The 19,414-nt window shown below is 45.1% G+C and overlaps 1 protein-coding gene across 5 annotated transcripts in view; it reads right to left on the minus strand.

Annotated features, from left to right (window-relative positions):
- The window catches only part of C17H11orf24 (chromosome 17 C11orf24 homolog), a 30,996-nt gene extending 11,978 nt beyond the window's left edge, over nucleotides 1-19,018 (minus strand). The window contains exons 1-4 of one of the 5 annotated variants that reach the window (XM_049820610.1): nucleotides 18,936-19,018; nucleotides 17,874-17,997; nucleotides 16,394-16,877; nucleotides 13,604-13,700 (exon numbers count right to left, since the gene is read on the minus strand). The gene's annotated coding sequence lies outside the window, so the exon portion shown is untranslated. Of the gene's footprint in view, nucleotides 1-16; nucleotides 591-13,603; nucleotides 13,701-16,393; nucleotides 16,878-17,873; nucleotides 17,998-18,935 lie in introns of those variants that run through there. The other 4 variants (XM_049820611.1, XM_049820612.1, XM_049820613.1 and 1 more) reach the window with 4 other exon arrangements.
- Nucleotides 19,019-19,414: the final 396 nt, after the last annotated feature.

The following is a 19,414-nucleotide window of genomic DNA, read 5'->3' on the forward strand; positions in this document are numbered from 1 at the left end:
CCAGAAGCAGTTGTACCCTAATGCAGTCCAGATGATGCCTGGGATGCTGTATTAAATACCAGAACCTCCAGCTAGGGGTGGTTGTTTTTTTGGCTTCTTCCACTTTAGCACAATCCCATACATCCAGAACAAGAGTCGCAATCACTTGCAGATCACTTTTCCCAACTTAACAACTGCCTTTTATAATTACAAGCAATAAGATATATTTCTGCCTTCCCATCACACTTCTAGCCAGTCCCACATGGCTCCATTTGTACTCTGAGATCCCACTGAGCACCCACCCCACACACACCTACATCCCAGAAAAGCACCAGCTAAAGCTTCTCCTCCAGATCGTGTTGCTCCCCAGAAGAAACCACCCTTTGGCTGTCGGAGATAACACTGAGGAAGAGATGAACACTACTGTTCCCATCAGAAGTAATTTTGAGAAATCTGGGCAAAATTCACTCTTTGAGTGAATCTGTAGAGCATCCCCAAGGAAATTAAAAGTCAAACTAAACCACAAACGACAGCAACAAATAAAATCTGGGAAAGGACTACATTCTGAAAAGTGCAAAGTTTACTTTTACTATCTGTGGCTATAACTCAGCAGGGAACAAGCATGCTGGAAAACCAGAAAAACTTTGAGTCAGTAACCAAATGACTGATGACTTTGCAATGCACACACACATCCAGAGGGCATTGCCTGCTGGGTTTCAGAAGCGTTCCTCTCTTCTTGCTGATCTCCCTGTGCTTGAGCCAAGGAATTGGGGGGGGGGGGGGAGGGGGGGGGGAATCAAAGTATTATTTCAAACAATATTGACTGGGGTGATTGTGCAAGAGCAGAGTGAAGCCTTTGGAATATAAACTCCTTGTGTCCATGTCCTCCCAGCCAGCCTCAGTTGCTCCTGGTTAAGTAGCAGCAAGGTGCATGCAGTGACTGCACCAAGGCAAAAGGAGAGATATAGAACTAGACAAAAAACATGGGACGAGTATACGCGTTAGAGATCACAAGTACAAAGTGAGCAAAGCAAATCAGTTAGGGTAATACATGCTCCTTTAAGCTGTCATCAAAGAGCCAGCAGACACTGCCCTCAAATTCATACTTACAAGCGTGCATGGACGAGACATGAAATAAGGTCAAAGAGCTGCAAAGAAATCTTCTATCCTCAGAATAACAACAAAGCAGGGAAAACAAAGGTGGAATACCTTTTGCAGACAACGACGCTACCCTCCCATCAAGTTGAGAAGACATAAGGCCTGGTTTCAACTTGCAATTGCTGCTAAACACTTCACATGTTGTCAGCTCTCAAAACAAGTGCTATATTTCACTCTTTAGAAAAACAGAATTAAACCAGATTTTGCTAAGGGAAGACAAGCACATCTCATTTTGTGAATTGAGGCTAGAATGCAGGAGGCAGGGAATCTGTGCTGCAATCTTGAGAAGCATTTGGCTTTCAAGCTTACCTCCAAGGCTGAAGTTGCACATGTGGATAGGTCTGGAGACAGAAGGGGCAGCACCTAGGCACATGAGGCTGACCCACTGTCAGCTGAGCATAAGCAGATGAAGTTGTATCATTCCCAGAACAGCAGCTTTAGAGCCATTAGGTCCTTCGGCTCCCAAAGAAAGTTAATGGCAAGTTACAAAGCTGTTTCTGCAAAATGTCACATGCTATCAACAATGAAGGATGAACTGAACAGAGATTGTGAAGCAGAGGGGCATTATTGATTATAGGGGAGGAAATGCATTACTAGGTCCCTGGTCTGGACATAGTTCCTTTGACTTCCCAAGATGCCCACACAGCCTGAAGTGTTCCCACTTCCTTAGAAAATGCAGGATGCAATGGTCAAAGGTCCATTTGCTGCCACAATACAAGCTCTACCATGCCCCCACCATTTCCAATATAAACAAAATGCTCCTCTGGGAGGATGACTGAGGTGGGACATGCATAGTTCCATACTTTCAGAGGGAGTTTTGAAGAAAAATATGCCTAGAAATCACTGAGTCTTATCTCATGGATACATCAGCCAGGCTAGGATGGTGACCAAGAAGCTGGATCTGATAAACACCTGGGGCTGACATAAGCATTCGAGGTTGACCTGCTGCAACAGTATGATGCAAATTACACATGCTCCAAAATGTGATTCAGAGGAGAAACATTGCCAGCTCAGGTCCGGAAGACCATCACTTACATTCCTTCTCCTACCACACAACTTCTTCAGAGTGTAACACTACACAGCGGACCATGTATTACAAAAGAGCTGGCACATCCCTCCATCTTAGCAGGCACAGTCCTCGCTGCAGCAGGCAGAATAGGGTACTGGATAGACATCGGTTTGGTCTGCTGCTGCCTTTTCTGATGTTCCTCCTGATACATGTCCACAAAAAAAAGATTTTTAAAGTCCTACAAAGCCAAAAAGTCCACACAGACTGCATCACACTGGAATGTGTGGATGCACAACAGCCCAATAAACAAGAACACTTTAATTAGGCAGCCATAAAGTTATATATCTTCTCCTCCCCTAAATATGAACCACCTCCTTCAGTTTGTGATGTAGTCCCCATCTATGGCTGAACTTCTCATCAATCTGCATGACACACATCCCACAGGAAATGTGACTGCGATGCCTGCAGCAGCATCTACAAGCTTCAGGGAATGAGCTAAAAAGATGCCAACAGCCACAAACAATGAAGTCAAAAGAACAGAGACAGCATCCTTGCTCAGTGCACCCAACACACCCTCTAGATTCACATTTGACTGACTTTAATGGGAGTTATTAAGCCAGAGAGCAAGAAATAATCCAATATCACTGAGCAGACAGCCTCTAAGAAGGCTGCTGCATCCTCTGTCAGACTAGTGTGGAAACAGTGCTTTTAAAAAGAAGTTTGCAGCTGCTAAAGTGTTTCTCCAGCTGCTACATATTACTCTCTGCAAGAAAAACAATTCTTCTGTTTGTAAATGGCCAAACACAATAGATCAAGATTTTCAGGATGTTCTGCATGAACAGAACAAACACCTTAAAGTCTGTTTCAAAGAGGTGGAATGCCAAGTTTTGCTGAGAAACTCTGTGATCACACTTGGACGTGGCCAACTTTCACAAGTATAACGTACTTCAGGCTCCATGCTGACAAAGGTACCTTACGCTACACAGGGCCAAGGCAGTGCAAAGCTCATGAGGAACAGCATCTCTGCCAGGTCAACACCACCATGCTCCACAAAAGGAACAGAAAGCCACTTCCATGCAAGTGGTGGATTAATTGCAGGCTCTGAACAGCAGACCTCATTCACACAGATATTGAAGTGCTGTATCCTTAAGGTTCAAGATTTTCAGCAGCTTGCTCAACCTTCCTTTCCCTACCAGGAACCCAGAGAGGAAGGAGGTTTTAGTGGTTAGAGCCCATGTCTGACAGTGACACAACCTGAGCTCAGGCTCCTTCCCTGCTTCCAGCGGAAGTGATGCAGGGCTACAGATTCACAATCTTTGGCACATTTAGCCACAGGGGGTTTTGTGGGTGGTTTTTGGGGGTTAGTTTTGTTTTCAGTAGTACCGGCTTTACCCATCTCCATCTTTCTGTGCCTCAGTTCCCCACCTGCATTCCTCTCTCAGGGCACAAGGCAGACAACTTATGCATTTGTTAGCCCACTAATGAGGGCAGCCCACGCTGGCACCACTGAGGCTTCATGGCCATCACACTTTGCCTCTGAGAAAATAAATGTTAAAGCCTAAAACTCCAATACCAGCATCACCCATCCATCATCAATTCTCACCCATATTAGTGCCATGTTCTGCAGTTCAGAATATCTGAAACAATCCAGTTTTAATATGAACAAAAATGAACTGCCAAAGGCTAACTGCATAAAGCTGTGACTGGACAATAAATCTGCCAACAAAAATACCTCCAAGCAATAAAAATGGGCACTATGGCTCAACTGCAACCTTCCCTGGTCTGATCCACACCCCAAGCAGCTAGCAAATTTTCAGACTGTCTCATGGGAACAGGAGATGGTATGCAGGGCATTTCTTACCACATGTTTCAAATTAAATAGCTTTCAACAAGACCCTCAAAGGAACCATCCTAGTGGGCACCCACATGAACTCTGCAGCCACTGAGCTAATACAGAGCAAAGGAGTTCAAGAAGGGTAAAAGGCAAGGTCATGATGTTGGCTTCTCCAAGTGCCTGCAGAAGCAGGTACTCTGCAGCATGGGTGCTTCATGCTTGCTGAGAGACTGCATTAGAAGCTAGAACCAGCACAGTGTACGTGCACAGGAATAAATTGTGTCTGAGGTGCTATTAAATTCAAATCTGCCAAGTCTGGAGCTAACAGAGACTTAAACAAGCAGGAACTTCAGCCTGAAGGTACAATTAACCAAGTGTTACTTTTGGAGCAAATAAAACTGCCGATGTGTTAAAGTCTGGTCACCCACCCACCTCCTGCCCTGCAGAATTTTACTGCAGTCAGCAATTTCCTGGCAATTCAGTTCAAGTTAAATTTCACTGAAGTTGATTGTTTCAATGCTGTCTTTCACTCCAGACATTTTTGAGAAATCATTATGCTCCTCTATAGGGTCCTGTAGCTGTAATACCTAATTTTAGGCGTGTAGAAACAGAGGACACGTCTCTGGGCAGGACACAAGGTTCTGCCAGTTTGTTCAGAAATTTAAGCTTATGTATGGTTTTCAGCAGGATTACACACAGTAGTGATGGCACCCTAAGTTAAAAAAGCATTAGGTGATAGTGTGGAGAGCTCAGAAATGGAGAAGTTCAGACAGCCTGGAAACAGCCAAAACACGGTCCCAGTGCAACAACTGAAGGGGAACTTCTCACTGCTAAAAGAACTGCAAGAAAGGAAAGCATCTGAGGCTATTTCTCCTTTCCGCAAGGAAGTAGGATCTTTGTGCATATCCTCAAATATGGAGAATAAAAAAAAAAAATATTTTTTTTAAATCAAAAGACAGGTGCCGCCTCCTCCTCTAGCCATCCTCACAAGCAAAACAACCTGAAGGCTCCTAGATTATAAGAGGTTTCTTCTTTTTAAGCTAACAACTCTGGCTAAAAAACAAAGATAGCTTTATATGGAAGGTCTGCTAGGTGAGATGCAGCAAAAAGACACTCCAGCTTACCACAATGCAATATGATACTGAGAAGCTTTTCACCATATATATTAGCACAAATCAAAAGATTCTTCCCAAACTCTCCAAGCCAGGAAGACATTTATAGCAATACCACATGAAGGTTGCTGGCACATGCCTCCCGGCTTTGTGATTTTGACAGCTTGAAAGATGTGGAAATCACAGGGCAGGGTATGTGGGGAAGCTTAGCCAAGTCTATTTTCTCCGAACAAAGAGAGAATTAAATGCAATAGCAGCTTTCCTCATCCTTGCTGGCCTTCCCTGTGGCAGGTTCTTCATAGCCAGTAAATCTTCAAGTCATGCACTAACCTGAATTTAAACCTATGGGTCATCAGAACCTATAGGAAAAACATCCTTCCTCCTCCTTACTCTCATGGAAGTCCATGGCTGCCAAGGCAGCATCTGTAGAAGTGCTTCAGCCCAACTCTTGGGCCTCATCACCTATGCGGCAGCAGCTGTGCTACCTTATTATACATTCCCTCTTTACAGTTTCAGAGGAACTCGTTTAACTGTTGAGTCCTGATGCTACCTGATTAATAGGTCAAAGCAAAATAAGCTTGGTTTGAGGTCCTCAAAGCTCTTCCAGTACAAAAGTCTTCATACAAAGAGCCCCTTTTTCATGGAAGGGGGACTTGATAGGCAGTAGCAGGTTCTTCTGGACCTTTCTGAGCAATACATGGAAGGTCTGTCCATCTATTGGTCTGCTGCTGATGCTGCTAACAAGGACTTCAAAACTATTCCATAGGGTTACCTGAATACCATGGGCAGCTACAGACAGTGAGCAAAGCAGCTCACCAAGAGAGAGTACAACTACCACAAACATCAGTTTAACTTACACCAAAGACATGGAAGTGAAAAACTGCATGTTTTCCCATAAACTCTCTCATGTTCTGTATTTTACTGGACAGATGGGGTCCAAATACAGATATTTTCTGAACCACTCTGGGATGCCTCCGTGCTCATCTCAGTCTTCGATTTTAGCTCAGCAGTACAGCAACAGAATATGGAAAAAAACAAAGTTGAAACCTCTCTCTCAGCTGTAACACCTGAACTTGAAACAAAAGCAAGAGGTTATCTCACTGCTCCAGTAGTTGTGACCTAGAAGCAGCAGCACAGACTGAACCCATTAGAAACTTCTGGCTACTTATTTATGCCAAAGATGCTCTGATTCTGTAACGAGGGGAACAGTGAACTAGAAAAGGCAAAATACCAACAAGATCAGCCCACCCTGGTCCAAAGATGAGCTCAGCATACACTAATTATCTAGGTCAAGAGACTGCCTGGGGGACATTGTCCAAGCACAGACAACAAAAACAAGGATAAGGACAAACATGTGAAAGCCATACTACAAGTAGTAACTCTTACCACTTGCTTCGATACACTGAATGGTGTTTTGAAGACTTTGGCTCCAGCATAATCCAATACAAACCTGTCTGATATCATCAGATCACAGCAGAACACCATTACAGGTCAGGAAGCAACAGGTGGAACAGGCTGTGACTGAATGAAATCAGATACAAAACAAAGGACATGCCAAGAATTAAATAATTCACACTTGAATTAACATGAACATCCTGCCTACCAAACCCTACCTTTTGCTCCAATTCACTTTGCTGCTAGAGTCTCTGCAAGCCTGGAATGAGAAAAGGCTATAAATGCAGAAGAGCAAGGACCCAGGTGGCCAGCACTGAGGTACAACACTTCTTCAGCCTCATCCTTTAAAGCAAGTTTAGGATCCTCAGAACTAGACATCAGACAAACAAGTCCAGCTTGCAGTCTGGAGAGTCCCATCAGCTGGTCATAGGGGCCTCTCACCCATAAACCCAGCTCAGCCCTTTCAGCTGCTCTTGCTCCTGTTAGGGACTGCTCAACTACTCACGAAGCAGCAGTAAATCACACCAGTAAACTGCATCAGTTTAGAGCCAGGTACACAAAGTGAAATGGCACCAATTCTGCTTTCCTTGAAGACTGCAATTTGTAGCAAACTGAGAACTGCCCCATAAGCAGCAGAGTCATTTATACAGAAGGACAGGAACCTCCAAGTAACATAATGCATGCTCTGGCATGGTAACTGCCAACTACTAGGAAGCATATTTGCTTCTTAAAATCATCCAGGAATCTGAAAGTTTCCAAAGAAGATTAGAGAAAACTCCAGAGCTATCTTTTAAGTGACTGCGTGGGTCAGAGGACCAGCAGTCTCTTCAGGTTCCCTCTCTATTCTGGGTCAGTTTAGTGGAGAACCAGCATCTTCTCAGGACTTGAGGGAGAAGGGTCTTTTGTGAAGACTGTGGCCATCTCTGTAAGAAGCTGGAAAAGCAACTTCCCAACATGTTTCTGGTGAATCTAATGCCAATGCCTACTTCCAAAATGCCAAAAATTAAAGAGGCAGAGAAAGTTAGTTCCCCTAGCCTTGGTTGGGCACAAGGTGCCCTGGCAAGGCAATATGAAGGAAGATTGCAACTGGTACCAGGTTTTCACCTTCTTCATTAACAACCAGTGGGCATCAGGCTTTAGCAGTACGAAGCCACCAACTTTTAAGCATAAACAAACAAGAAAAAGAAAGAACATTTCCACTGGATGTTGGGCAACAACCCTCAGCTCTTCCAGCTCTCCTCTGTAACTCCACAGGTTTTTTGGGGGTTTGTTTTTTGTTTGGTTTTTTGTTTGTTTGTTTTTGTTGTTTTTTTTTTTTGTTGTTTTTTTTTTTTTTTTTTTTACAAACGCTGAAGCACCTCTTTAAAGGGGATATTTTGGCCTTTCACACAGCAATCTGTCTTCAGGCAAGAGCCAACAGAGCGAATCTCAATCTAGCAAGGATTAAGTCTTACAAAACCTGTCATGGTACTAAAAAAGTGTATTTGCTTTTAACGGAGAAAAGACTTGGCACGCTCCACTTTAGGGAAGAATCAGCTCCAGCTGGGACACTGTGACTATCTCTTTGAGACCAGAAGCTATGACCAAGTTGCATGTCTTGTTATCTAGCATGGTTAGCCTGTACCTAAAGCTAGCAATAAGCTTTAGTTATCATCAATGAAACATTTGCACAACCTGTTCTTGGCTACAGAGCATCTATGTATTTAGTGAAAGCATGAGATGACCTGAAAACACAGCTCTAAGCCTGATGACTTTGTATCCGACACCTTTTCATCAGCAGGAAGTACATAAATTATTATCATGTTAGTAACCACAAGGACTTCAGAAGGCAGAGTGCAGATAATATTTGGGTGAACCACCATGGAAAAGAAGGGTTCTCCATCAGAAGGGTCTCTGCTCCAGGTCCAGGGTTCCATTTCAGAGTGATGATGCAGGAGACACACAGGTAGCATTCAGCAGGACAAGGAGACACCATCTCCCCTACCAGCTGCATCTCAAACAATGCAAGCACCCACAGGAGGGTTTAACAAAGCTATTATAACAGGTCACTCTTTAAACTCACTAATTTTCCCAAGAGCCTGGCTGTAACTAAACAGTCAAGTACTTTTAGCATTCAGTGGAAGGATCTTTATGAGTTTCATTTGCAAGTGTGGAGAAATTAAAGGCTTCCTCTGCCCTAGAAAGCAGGGCTTCTGCCTCCACCAGCTCCCCAACAAAATCCAGCTTCTGTCTCAGTACTCAGCTTCTTGGGCATCTGAGCCACTTTGCAGGAGGGCACTTTCACTTCAATTGCCTGAAATGGTATCATGAGGTAAATCTGCCCAAGCAGATAATGGAGCAGAAAAAGTGCCCTGCAGTGAGGATTAGATGTTCACAGCATGGGTTGGGGTTTTTGGGGGGTTGTTTTGGGGTCTGGGTTTGTTGGTTTTTTGGTTTGTTTTTTTTTTTTTTTTTTTTTTTTTTTTTTTTTTTTTTGTTTGGTTTTTTTTTTTTTTTTTTGTGACAGCCATCTGAAGAGGAACTACACATCAAGAAAACTCTCTCTTCCCACATATTAATGTCTACAACATCAAGCAATCTCTAACCACTTAAACTGCATGCCCACCATGTCAGTCTTTGTTTTTACAGGTGCTGCACATTTTCTTCACTTCCCTACAGCAATAACTTTTCTGGAGATGAAAGGAAAATACTGAAATAAATTTGTACATGTATTTTATTTAGAAATTCTCTCCTTCATCCAGACATCCTTTATGCAGATGAATTGCCATATGAAATACAGTATTATGGCTGTATATTCATTGGATGACATTCACTGTATCTTGCTCAGAAGCAACTGTAAATGTGAATGCTTGAGCATGCTGTGGGATATACCTAATGAATCACAATTTTGGGGCATGTATTTTAACTCCAGAAGGAACCTGTGAAGGTATAATCCTACCGATTTCAATATGGCTCTGCAAACAAATTTGTCCCAAGACATACAATAACTTAAGAGCTCATTTAGCAGAAGGGTTTGCAGTTTTCGGTCAGCTCCCAGGGGACAGCTTGCCCACTCCATGGTTTGCATTACATATGTTTCCACTTTCAGAGGGGTCAAAGACCAAGTGGAGAACATACCACCCAGAAAGAACTGCTTGCTAATATTGCCAAGACCTGCAGGGGGGGGAAGCAACCAAAAACCCCCACCTCACCAGCATTTTCTGTTTATATTTTATTCTAAAACTCCCTTTCATTCAGCTATTCCTTAGGAGGACGGGTCATCAGCACCAGAAATCCACTTCTGTTACAGCTCTTTATTCGCAGAATGCACTTCATTGCATCAACACATATCCCACTTCTAGACATTACAAGATTTTTCAAAGCCTAGAAATCCTTGCTCCCTTTGCAACAGACAGAAAAGCAACAAATGGGAATCCATGAATACACCAGATTCAGTAAAAAGCTCTTTGCTAAACAGAAAACAAACCCAACTTCCATGCTTTTGCTTTTCAAGTTAACTGGTAACAAAAGCCATCTGCATTACAGCTCCATCCAGGCCACATGCTTCTCAAACTCAAGCAGCAAGTGTCCCTGAAGAATGTTATCAGCTCTTTCCAAGTCAGCATATCTGACTTAGGCAGCAATTCTTCAAAGACACAAAGCACGTGTTTAACTTTATACGTGAGAGTAAGTCTAGCAGAACTAGCAGAAACTATGACCTGCATAAAATTGTCACATAACCACTGGCAGGGTCATGACATTGCATACGCCTGCTGGCTTCACTGCCCAAAACGTGCCCACTAGAGCCAGGTGTACTCCAGACATCACCACTGACACATTTCAGCCCCAGCACATGCATAGTCCAGCCACCTCAGAGATGGTCACTGCAGCCAGAGCACATGGATCCTGCCATATCCGCAAGGCAAATATAAACTGTTGGGCATCCCTCGAAAAACACCATCATACATGAAGATATAATCGTTCTTGGTGTCAATTATAGCCTTGCCTCATGGCTTCAGGAAAAGTCACCACAGCTTTTGTAGCAGGAAATTATCTTTCATATCTAAAAACTTTGAGGCTATTCATTACACATGGATTTGTATAAAGGTTTTTGGTGAGGGACCATTTCAAAGTTCTAATGCAAACTAAGGTGCTGTTGGCTACAAAGAAAGGCTTTTGCATGGACTGATAACTGATTAGAATAGGAAACAAATAGCAGAAAGAAACCATAGGTTTCCATGAGGACAAGTGACCACCAGTGAAGTTCCAGAGGTCTGTGCTGGGGCCTCTGCCATTCAACTCACAGAAAAGATTTGAAAAGAAAGGGAATAGTGGGAGGATATTGGCTTTTAACTGAACTGCCAGAGGGTCTCATGATACCAAGCATTGGGGGATGATGTCTCTATCCAACACTACTGATCACTGTTGAAGACAATACTGTACTAGACAGACCTCTGCTTCCAGCTCACACAGGTGAGTCTCACACACTTAAGGTCCACTAACATGGCGCAATAAGCTGACTGATGAATGAGTCCTACAGCTCTTATTAACCAAATGTCCACTGCACCATTTTTAATAAAGGCCCAGAAGCAGGGGTGTGGACATACAGTTCAGATGACAAAGGCCACAAGCTCTTGTAGAGACATGGGAACCTATACACCATGCAAACTAAGTTTATTTTGCACCAGATAGCTTGGCCAGAGTTATGACTTCAAGTTAGACATTAAAGAAGCTCTCTGTACAATCTTCACAGAATCACAGCATGGTTGAAATTGGAAGGGACCTCTGGAGGTCACCTGGTCCAATCTCCCTGCTCAAGCAGGGCCACCTATGTCCAGTTGCCCAGGACCATGTCCAGATGGCTTTTCTGTATCTCCAAGGATGGAGACTCCACAGTTTCCCAGGGCAACCTGTGCCAGGGCTCACTCTCACAGTGAGAAAAGGCTTCCTGATGTTCAGAGGGAACCTCCTCCTGTGTTTCAGTTTCTGCCCATGGTCTCTGGTCCTGTCACTGGGCACCACTAAGAAGAACCTGACTCCAACCTTCTTAACACCCTCCCTTCAGGTATTTATATAGATTGATAAGATCCCCCTGAGCCTTCTCTTCTCCAGGCTGAGCAGTCCCAGCTCTTTGAGGCTTTCCTCATAAGACAGTTTCCCAGAACAGAAGTTGCAAAACCAATTCAAGAACAGAAGCCTCTACAAACGTAGAAATGAAGGACAGTTCATGGACTGCACTAATGGCCATGTGATATGGCTTAATGCACTGTCAGGAGGAACTGTCACCTTCAAGGGCATATGCTCCACCTCACTATCAGGTGAAAGGTGGTCTTCGGCCATAGCACTTACACCTCTTCTTCCTAAAGGAGTTCTGCATAGCAGTACCACATTGAGACAATGCAGGAGCTGCTGCTCTTGCAAACGAGGCTGCTTCCAGACATGGAAAGCATCTGAGATACATCAGGCTTAGCAGTTCTACATCAGCCTAAGCAAGTATTGTAAAGACACTACATCATCTGTATCACAAACCAAGGAAAAATACCGTGACTATCCCACAAAAGCCTCACTATAAAAAGGTCCTGGAAAGATTAAACAGGTTTTGCACATTTTGTAAAGCTCTAGATAATCAGGATTTGTTAACAAAAAGGACTAATGACAAAAAAAAACACTTGAGGAGGGAGTATGCTTGCTCTTTTCAAAGCTGGTCTCAAGTTTTCACACTCAGACCAGCTGGTCATGCCTACAGTCCCAGCACTTTCCATCACACTCATGAATGAGATATTTTCCAAACAATTTCCCCCCCCCCCCCCCCCCCCCCAAAAATGAAACCTAGGTATAGGATGTTTTCTTTTAAAGGAGGGAAGCACATTACTCCTTTTTTAAGCCTCATCAGGTCAGAGTGTCAGAAACCCACACAATGATTCACACAAGTTGCTGTGAAATCCTAGTGACAATTATCATCCTTCCAGATCAGCTAGGATACAAAGAGCTTTAGAAATGGGAAGAAATGATAACTTAAAAGAAAACCAGTCTCAGCAGGGAAAAAGCCTTGATCAACACAGCTGAGAAAGGCAGAAGAATGTTTATGGCAATACTTACTGTTTATCAAGTCAACAACTGGACTAGCACCTATTTACTGTGGGTAGAGATCTAGGGAGTAAATGCTTTTTGCTTGGACATTGAGAACTTCAACTTATCACTGAGCATTTCTCACCCATCAGAAACCCCCATCCTTAACTCCCTTAATAGGCCAGTCTCCTGTTTATCTTATGGCAGAAAAAGTAGAGGGCTTCTTTTCCACCATGCTCTCCTTTTTAATTAGATACGGAAGTCCAGATGCTACTGCCAGCAAAGAGACACACTAATGCTGTGAAGTTTCACCAAAAGGATGATGACGTAAAGGAGCTCTGCTGACACAAATACACCAGCCCAATCTTTGTAACACAGGTCAGTCCATAGCACAACAGGGCATCAGTTCAAAAGAGCAGAGTGTAGATAAGGTAGACCAACCCTCCCTTATCTCACAGGGTGGAAAGACAGGCGTGAGAAGACTGAGCCATTTGTGTATAGCTACAGCAGGAACTGGTCAGAGCTGGAAATGAAAACTGAGTCTCTTTAATCCAGCTTAGCGCATGAGCTACAAGACAGTCTACTTTTCCTGTGAAAGCATATATTTAGTAAGAGTGTCATTAAGAGCATCTCAGGAAGATACAGAAACACCTGCTGTGAGGTTTGTTTTTTCTGAAGGAGAGGGGGAAGAGGAGTGTTTCTAATACATAAGTCACATACAAATAAAAAATAATCAATAGTAAGATACAGGGGATGATGTATATTGAGAAATGGGGAAATGAAGATGTAGCACAAAGTGTGAAGTAGCTTCCTCTCAAATTAATGGCTTGCTTGATCTTAGATGGATCCCCAGTACTTCCCTTCAACCAGTTTGCATTCCTAACACTTCTACCTTTATTCCCCGTTCATGAATAGGGATGAATTTTGCCCTCACCCATCCACACATGCTCGTTTCCTGCTGACTTCTACAAAATTTCCCTCTACTAATGGACTTGTTTCACAGCAGTTTCAAATCTGTCCAGAGGGAGCAAAAGAAAGAAAAAAAAAAATTTGAGTGTAGAAACTTACCAGGCAAACACTTTTAACTGTTTTCTTGCTGTCAGGAATTATCATGCCTGTAGGGCATGCAAAGGCCAATAAAAACCTGGATACAGTAGGACTACAGCTGAAAGCATAGGGAAAAAAATAAATGTGTAAAGTATTATTGTATACTACCAGAGATCCACTTCTCTGAGACTGTCAAAGCATTTTCACAAAGAGATGGAAGAGTGGAAAGGTTTATCCTGCTGTTTAATACAAAGAAGACAAACAAAAAAAGATAGAGAAGACGACTCAGCAAAAGAACATGCTTAATCCTATTAAAGTTAATGAGATTTCACCCTGGTCTCCACACACAAGTCGTATTGGGAGTTTAACTTAAGTGGATTTAAACCCAGATTTGGTTAAAGTGCTGCAAAGTCTCCCCAAGCCAAATAAAAATAAATCCAACACAAATATTCATGCAAAATTCAATTTCTCCCTCCTCTTTTTTTTTTTTTTTTTATGAAACAAATCTAAAACCAGTGCACCTTCTCCATCTGAAGTATGTGCTCAAGTGTTTTGCTGAACTATTGTATAAGCAGTTCTCCAGGCTGGCACCAAGGCAGCTGGAGCTCAGGGAAGGCAATCCCAACATTGTCCTGGACAGTCAGAGGCAAGAGGGTCATCATTACCAGAAGCAGTGATGGTTGTGAAGAGGACTTGTTGAATGTCTCAATAAATTAAAAAAATGGCCCTTGAATGCAGACAACCTCCCCTTCCCTGTGTATTTAGGGAATAACGGAGGTGGCTATGGGGGCTTGGACACTCCATAGCCACATCTGCAGAGCACAATTTAGTTGTCCTTTAGAGGACACAGCTCAACTCAGACTCCCCAAGCAAAGGTGACAGGAGCTGTGGTGATGTACAGAGATAATCCAGGCATGCAACTGCAACCTGCACCGACTGCATAGACCTAACTTCCTGCTCAAGTGGAGGACCCTGCTGGTTCCTCAAGCAGGTGCAAAGATGTACAGATGGACTGAGTCCTGCCACATGCACTAGGGGACTGTCCAGCTGGCTGCATATAAGCAAGTACCCATACCCCTGGCTCTCTGCCCGCCATTTTTTCCTTCATACCACATTGTCCTACAAGAAAAAACAAACAAACAAGTGCCCAATATGCTTTCCAAATGGTTGATAAGTTATCATGTGAACTGCAAGGAAAGGACGTGTTGGAAAATCCAGGCTCACACGCTGTCATTCCAGAGATCTCACATGCTGCAAAGTGCATTTGAAGACTAGCTCTCCCACCACAGCAATGCAGCCATCAGGGACCATGTTTCAGTCTCATCCTATCTGACGACACTGCACAGCACCAACTCAGTGTCAGTGCAGTAACACTCTTACCTCTCAGCACTGCAACCCAAGATCTGATCCTTGAGGCCAAGCCCACAACGGCAAAGAAAAACAAAGCCAGCAACGGCAATGGAAGACTGACAGAAGCTTTGGCACCTACACTGATCAACATTCAAAATTGCCCAGAGGAAACTTCATTTCAGTGATAACCACAATGGCAGCACAGCCGAGCAATTAGCTAAATGTAGGGTTTACACAAACACACCTGAAAAACTAAAGCAACAAGGAAACCAGACAGCACAACAGCAAGCAGCCAAGTGCTGCTCTACACACAAGTGAGGCAAGCATGTGGTTCCACTGAGCATTAAAACCCACTTCTGCAGTTCTTGCCACTTGCTTTTGTTGGAGAAGTTGTTCTCAGAATCATGCAGACATTCCTTCAGGAAGGGGGTCCCCGTACCATGCTGGAGATACGTTGTCCTTTCCTGGATGAATTGCTGTACCACAGGCACCCTGGGTGCCCTACCTGCATGGTGACCTCCTTGGACTGTCAGCACTGAAAAGCTGGAGGAGCTGTGAACAATGTTTCCAAAGTGCACAACCAGCTTCTGCCTTCACTTATTTTCAGCATCACTACTGTCCCTGCAGCACCAGCAGCATCCTTACACCCCAGGGGTTGCCCCACTGACTCCTCCAAGTCTAAGCAATAGAAAGGGAACCACAACTTCAGTCCAAGGGAGCAGAACTGACAGGAGGAACAAACGTGTTAAGTGCTTGCTACCATCCAGAGAGAAAGGGTTCAATCGCAGTTTACTCTGCAGGACTTCTTGGCTTCCCAGTCAACAAAGTCAACCGTCCTTTGCGAGTCCTTCCCAGACCCAGAGGGGCTGCGTATGAGTGACAGGCAGGGTATGATGAAGGGTTACACCTGCAGGACAGGCTGGAAGCCAGGAAGGGAAGCCACCTTGCTGAGCCAGAGCACACAGTGTCAGATGGCATCCAGCAACAGTGCACACAGTAGGGATATTGCCCTCCCAGTCCTCTTAAGGGTAGGAGGAAAAAAGCCTCAAAGATCATCTAGTCTGGCTCCTGGTGCAGCATAAGCTGTGGAGTTTCATCCAGCAATTACTATGCTGGGGGTGGACCAGGGAAGAGTATCTCATCTACCGCACAAATGAACTTTGTGCCAGCTCTTGTGTTTGTAGGAATGAACCCCCTCCTTCAGAAAGGCACCCGATACCAATTTAAACACTTAAAAGGGCAAGTGGCCAGCTGGCATGGATTGTCATTTCTCTGCAAGGGAGCTGTAGCAACACACAGCAGCTGAGGATCTACATGCAAGTGCCAGTGAATTGACTGCTTTTTCCTCCAGCTTTCCCAGTGCATAATTGCTCTTGCTATTATAAGTTTGTATCAAACACAAAGCAACAATTAAAGGGCAAGGATAAATCTAAAACAGACATTAGCAGTGCCTGAACATACTTATACATGGGGTCTGGTGATGAGAGCAGAAAGGGGCCAGAGCAGATGGATCTGAGCACAGCTGTTCAGCACAAACATGCAGGCAATGCAGATGATCTCCATATGGAGATGAGGGCTGCGAGGAAATGCATGTGCATGACACCCAGCCACCCAGATGACTGGTCTGAGCCATAAGCCCAGCATCACTCAGAACATGCACATCAGTCAGGATGAAGCAGCTACTGCGATACACCTGGTTTGTGGGTACCAACAGAGCAACAAGTTCATTCCCCTTGTATCCAGGTCCCCGGTAATTTTTCACTGCAAATATGCTGGCGTAAACTCTTGCTGCACATGCTTTATGGCGTTTTCAGTTTATAAAACTGTGTTCAAACATGGATGAGGATACATAGAACATGGACTCGGTTAACACTCTGTCAGAGCATGGGGAGACATCAGCAGAACTGTATACTAAAAGCTTCATGGAGAAAAGTTTTATCCACACCTTAAAAAAAAAACAACCAAAACCAAAAAGAGGTAAGAAATTCTACCCAAACAAATCAATTCTTCATGGTTTCTCCAAGCAAAATTTTGGACATTTCCAGCTCGCACTGCTTTATACAAAGATCACCATTTCTTAATGTCCCTGTGACATTTTCACTTAAAAATTTAGTCAGTCACATACAATTGAAAAAGTCAGCTATTACTTTTGAAAGTAGCTACATTACCTAACCCTGTAATTCAGGCTATGAAGCCAGACATTTTTAAATACATTACCAGGCCTTCAGGATGGATGTTTTTCACCACTGAAGCTTGAAATTTTGCTTGCAAATTACTCCCAGTAATTTGTCTGTGCCAGGAGACTTCCCTTAGAAGGCAGAGATGGCAGGTTGCATGGATGTGCCAATTAGAATTTCAATAGGAGATAACCAGATGCAAAGCCTGTTTTCTGGCAGATGGGTTTATAAATCCAGCAGGGAATTTGCAATTAAAACAAAAAATAAAGATGTCTGCACCAAGGTGTTAAGAGGTATGTAGTCTGGAATTTCCCCCAGAAAGTACTAAAGCAATACATGTGCTTATACATACATTTTATATATTTGTGTGTGTAAAAACTAGAATCAAGCAGCAAACATGCACAGCAAGTGCATTAATCTACTATAGACATGGAAGCTAATAAAAATGGATAGATTCCTTTTAAACTATCCACTACCACATAAAGGACTGCATTAACATATATAGTACTGGATTATTATGATAGATAAGTAAGATTAATACAGAAATACATGCACTTTCTAGAGAGAGATACTGCATCAACATGCATCTTACAGCCTAGTTTTCAAGGCTACTGATCAGCCACAAACCCTCTGAGGTCTAAAGGGCACCATACGCTCATTATAAGCAAGTTTACCTCACTCGGCAAGGCTGCAACTTAGCTCAAGGCAGGGAGGATTAGTGTATCTATGGGCTTGTTCCTCCAGTAAGCAATCAGTTAACTCACTTTATCAGGAAACAGGAGTGCTGTTGCATGACCAAGCCTGGCAGGGATTCAGTCGGCTAACATGTAGGACATCAAGGCACCTGACTTGACAGGATACCGAGACAGGATTTTTTCTTTGCCAGTCCTAGAAGACAAAGTTTGGGAGACAGCGGAGGGGAAAGGTAAGGGATTCACTGAATCCACCAGGACATGATCTACTGCGATAGGATATCCCCACAGGATGCTGTATTTTGAGAGCTTGGTCAAAGAACAGTATTTATTCTTCCTACCACTTACTGGATTCCAGCTGACACCTTGCTAACGTTGCCCAGGGTACAGTTAAACCTACTGAAAACCTTTACTGAAGGTACGAGAAGATGAAGATTTCAGTAGGATACCACACAAAGCAGGATTCCATTGACAAAGGTATCTCAACTGTACTCTCGACATTACTGAATAAATAAGACACAAGATATTTTTACAAATCTGTAACGCGTAAGGGAGATCTGCCACAGACCCCGTATTTCTGAAATGGTCCATGGGGCCTAAAAATGTTACATTTGAGGCAGTGAATTACTTGCTGAGTCAATCAGCTCTCTTCCCCGCAGTGAAACGGAGTTTCCTTCACTCCCACCTCCCCAAGAACAACATCACCTGCGAGCACACCGCATCGCAGGAGAGCAACGGGCGAGCGCAAAGCCATCACTGCCACGACTGCTAGAGCGGCGTTGCAACTCGTAAATCTATTTACAACTCACTTGCGAATTTATCTGCCGCTTCTGCGGCAGTTTATGGGGACGGCTGCCGAGCCCCTGCTCCCCCGCTCCCAGGCCGCGGCCACCCGTCCTCGTCCCGCCCGCGGCGGTTCAAACTGACACCCGCTCCACGGCCCCCTCCTCCCCGGCCCGGAGACCCCCGTCCCCGCCGCTCACCCGGCACGGCGTCCCCCCCGGCCCCGCTCCTCCGGGCCCGGGACGAGCCGCCGCCGCCGCCGCCGCCGCCCTTTCCCTCCTTCCCTCCCGCCCCGACGACGTGGCGGAGCCCGGCGGAGGGAGCAGCCCGCGGGGCGGAAGAGACGCTTACCCTGGCGGAGGTGGCCACACGCCCGGCGCTGCCGCGGCCCCCACGGGCACCGAGAGGAACCCCGCGCCCCGCCACATGCCACGGCCCCGGCCGCGCCCCCCTCCACCTTTCATTGGCTCTCCCGCCCATCTCCCCGCCCCAGCCGCACCTCCCGCCCCGCCCCCCTCCGCCCGCGCCGGGGACGGGGCCCTCGCCGTGCGCAGACAGGGCCTTTCACCCCGGAAACAGCGGGGCGCGGGGGGAAAGGGGGGGGGGAGGGAGGCTACCTGCCCGCGGAAATGACGGGAGTTGGGGCGGGGCCAGGGGGCGGAAGCGACGGAGGGGGGGTGGCGAGTGGGCACCGGCAGCGGCGGCCGGCGGGGCTGGGCGAGTCGCCAGCCGGCTCCGCGGTGCGAAGGCCGGCCTTGTGCGGCGGGCCCTGCCTGGCGGGAGCGCGAGCTCGGCCCCGGCCGTCCCGGCGGCCGGCGGGCCGCCGCCTG

The sequence above is a fragment of the Accipiter gentilis genome, chromosome 17 (genome assembly GCF_929443795.1).
Source record: "Accipiter gentilis chromosome 17, bAccGen1.1, whole genome shotgun sequence".
NCBI classification, from domain to species: Eukaryota; Metazoa; Chordata; class Aves; order Accipitriformes; family Accipitridae; genus Astur; species Astur gentilis.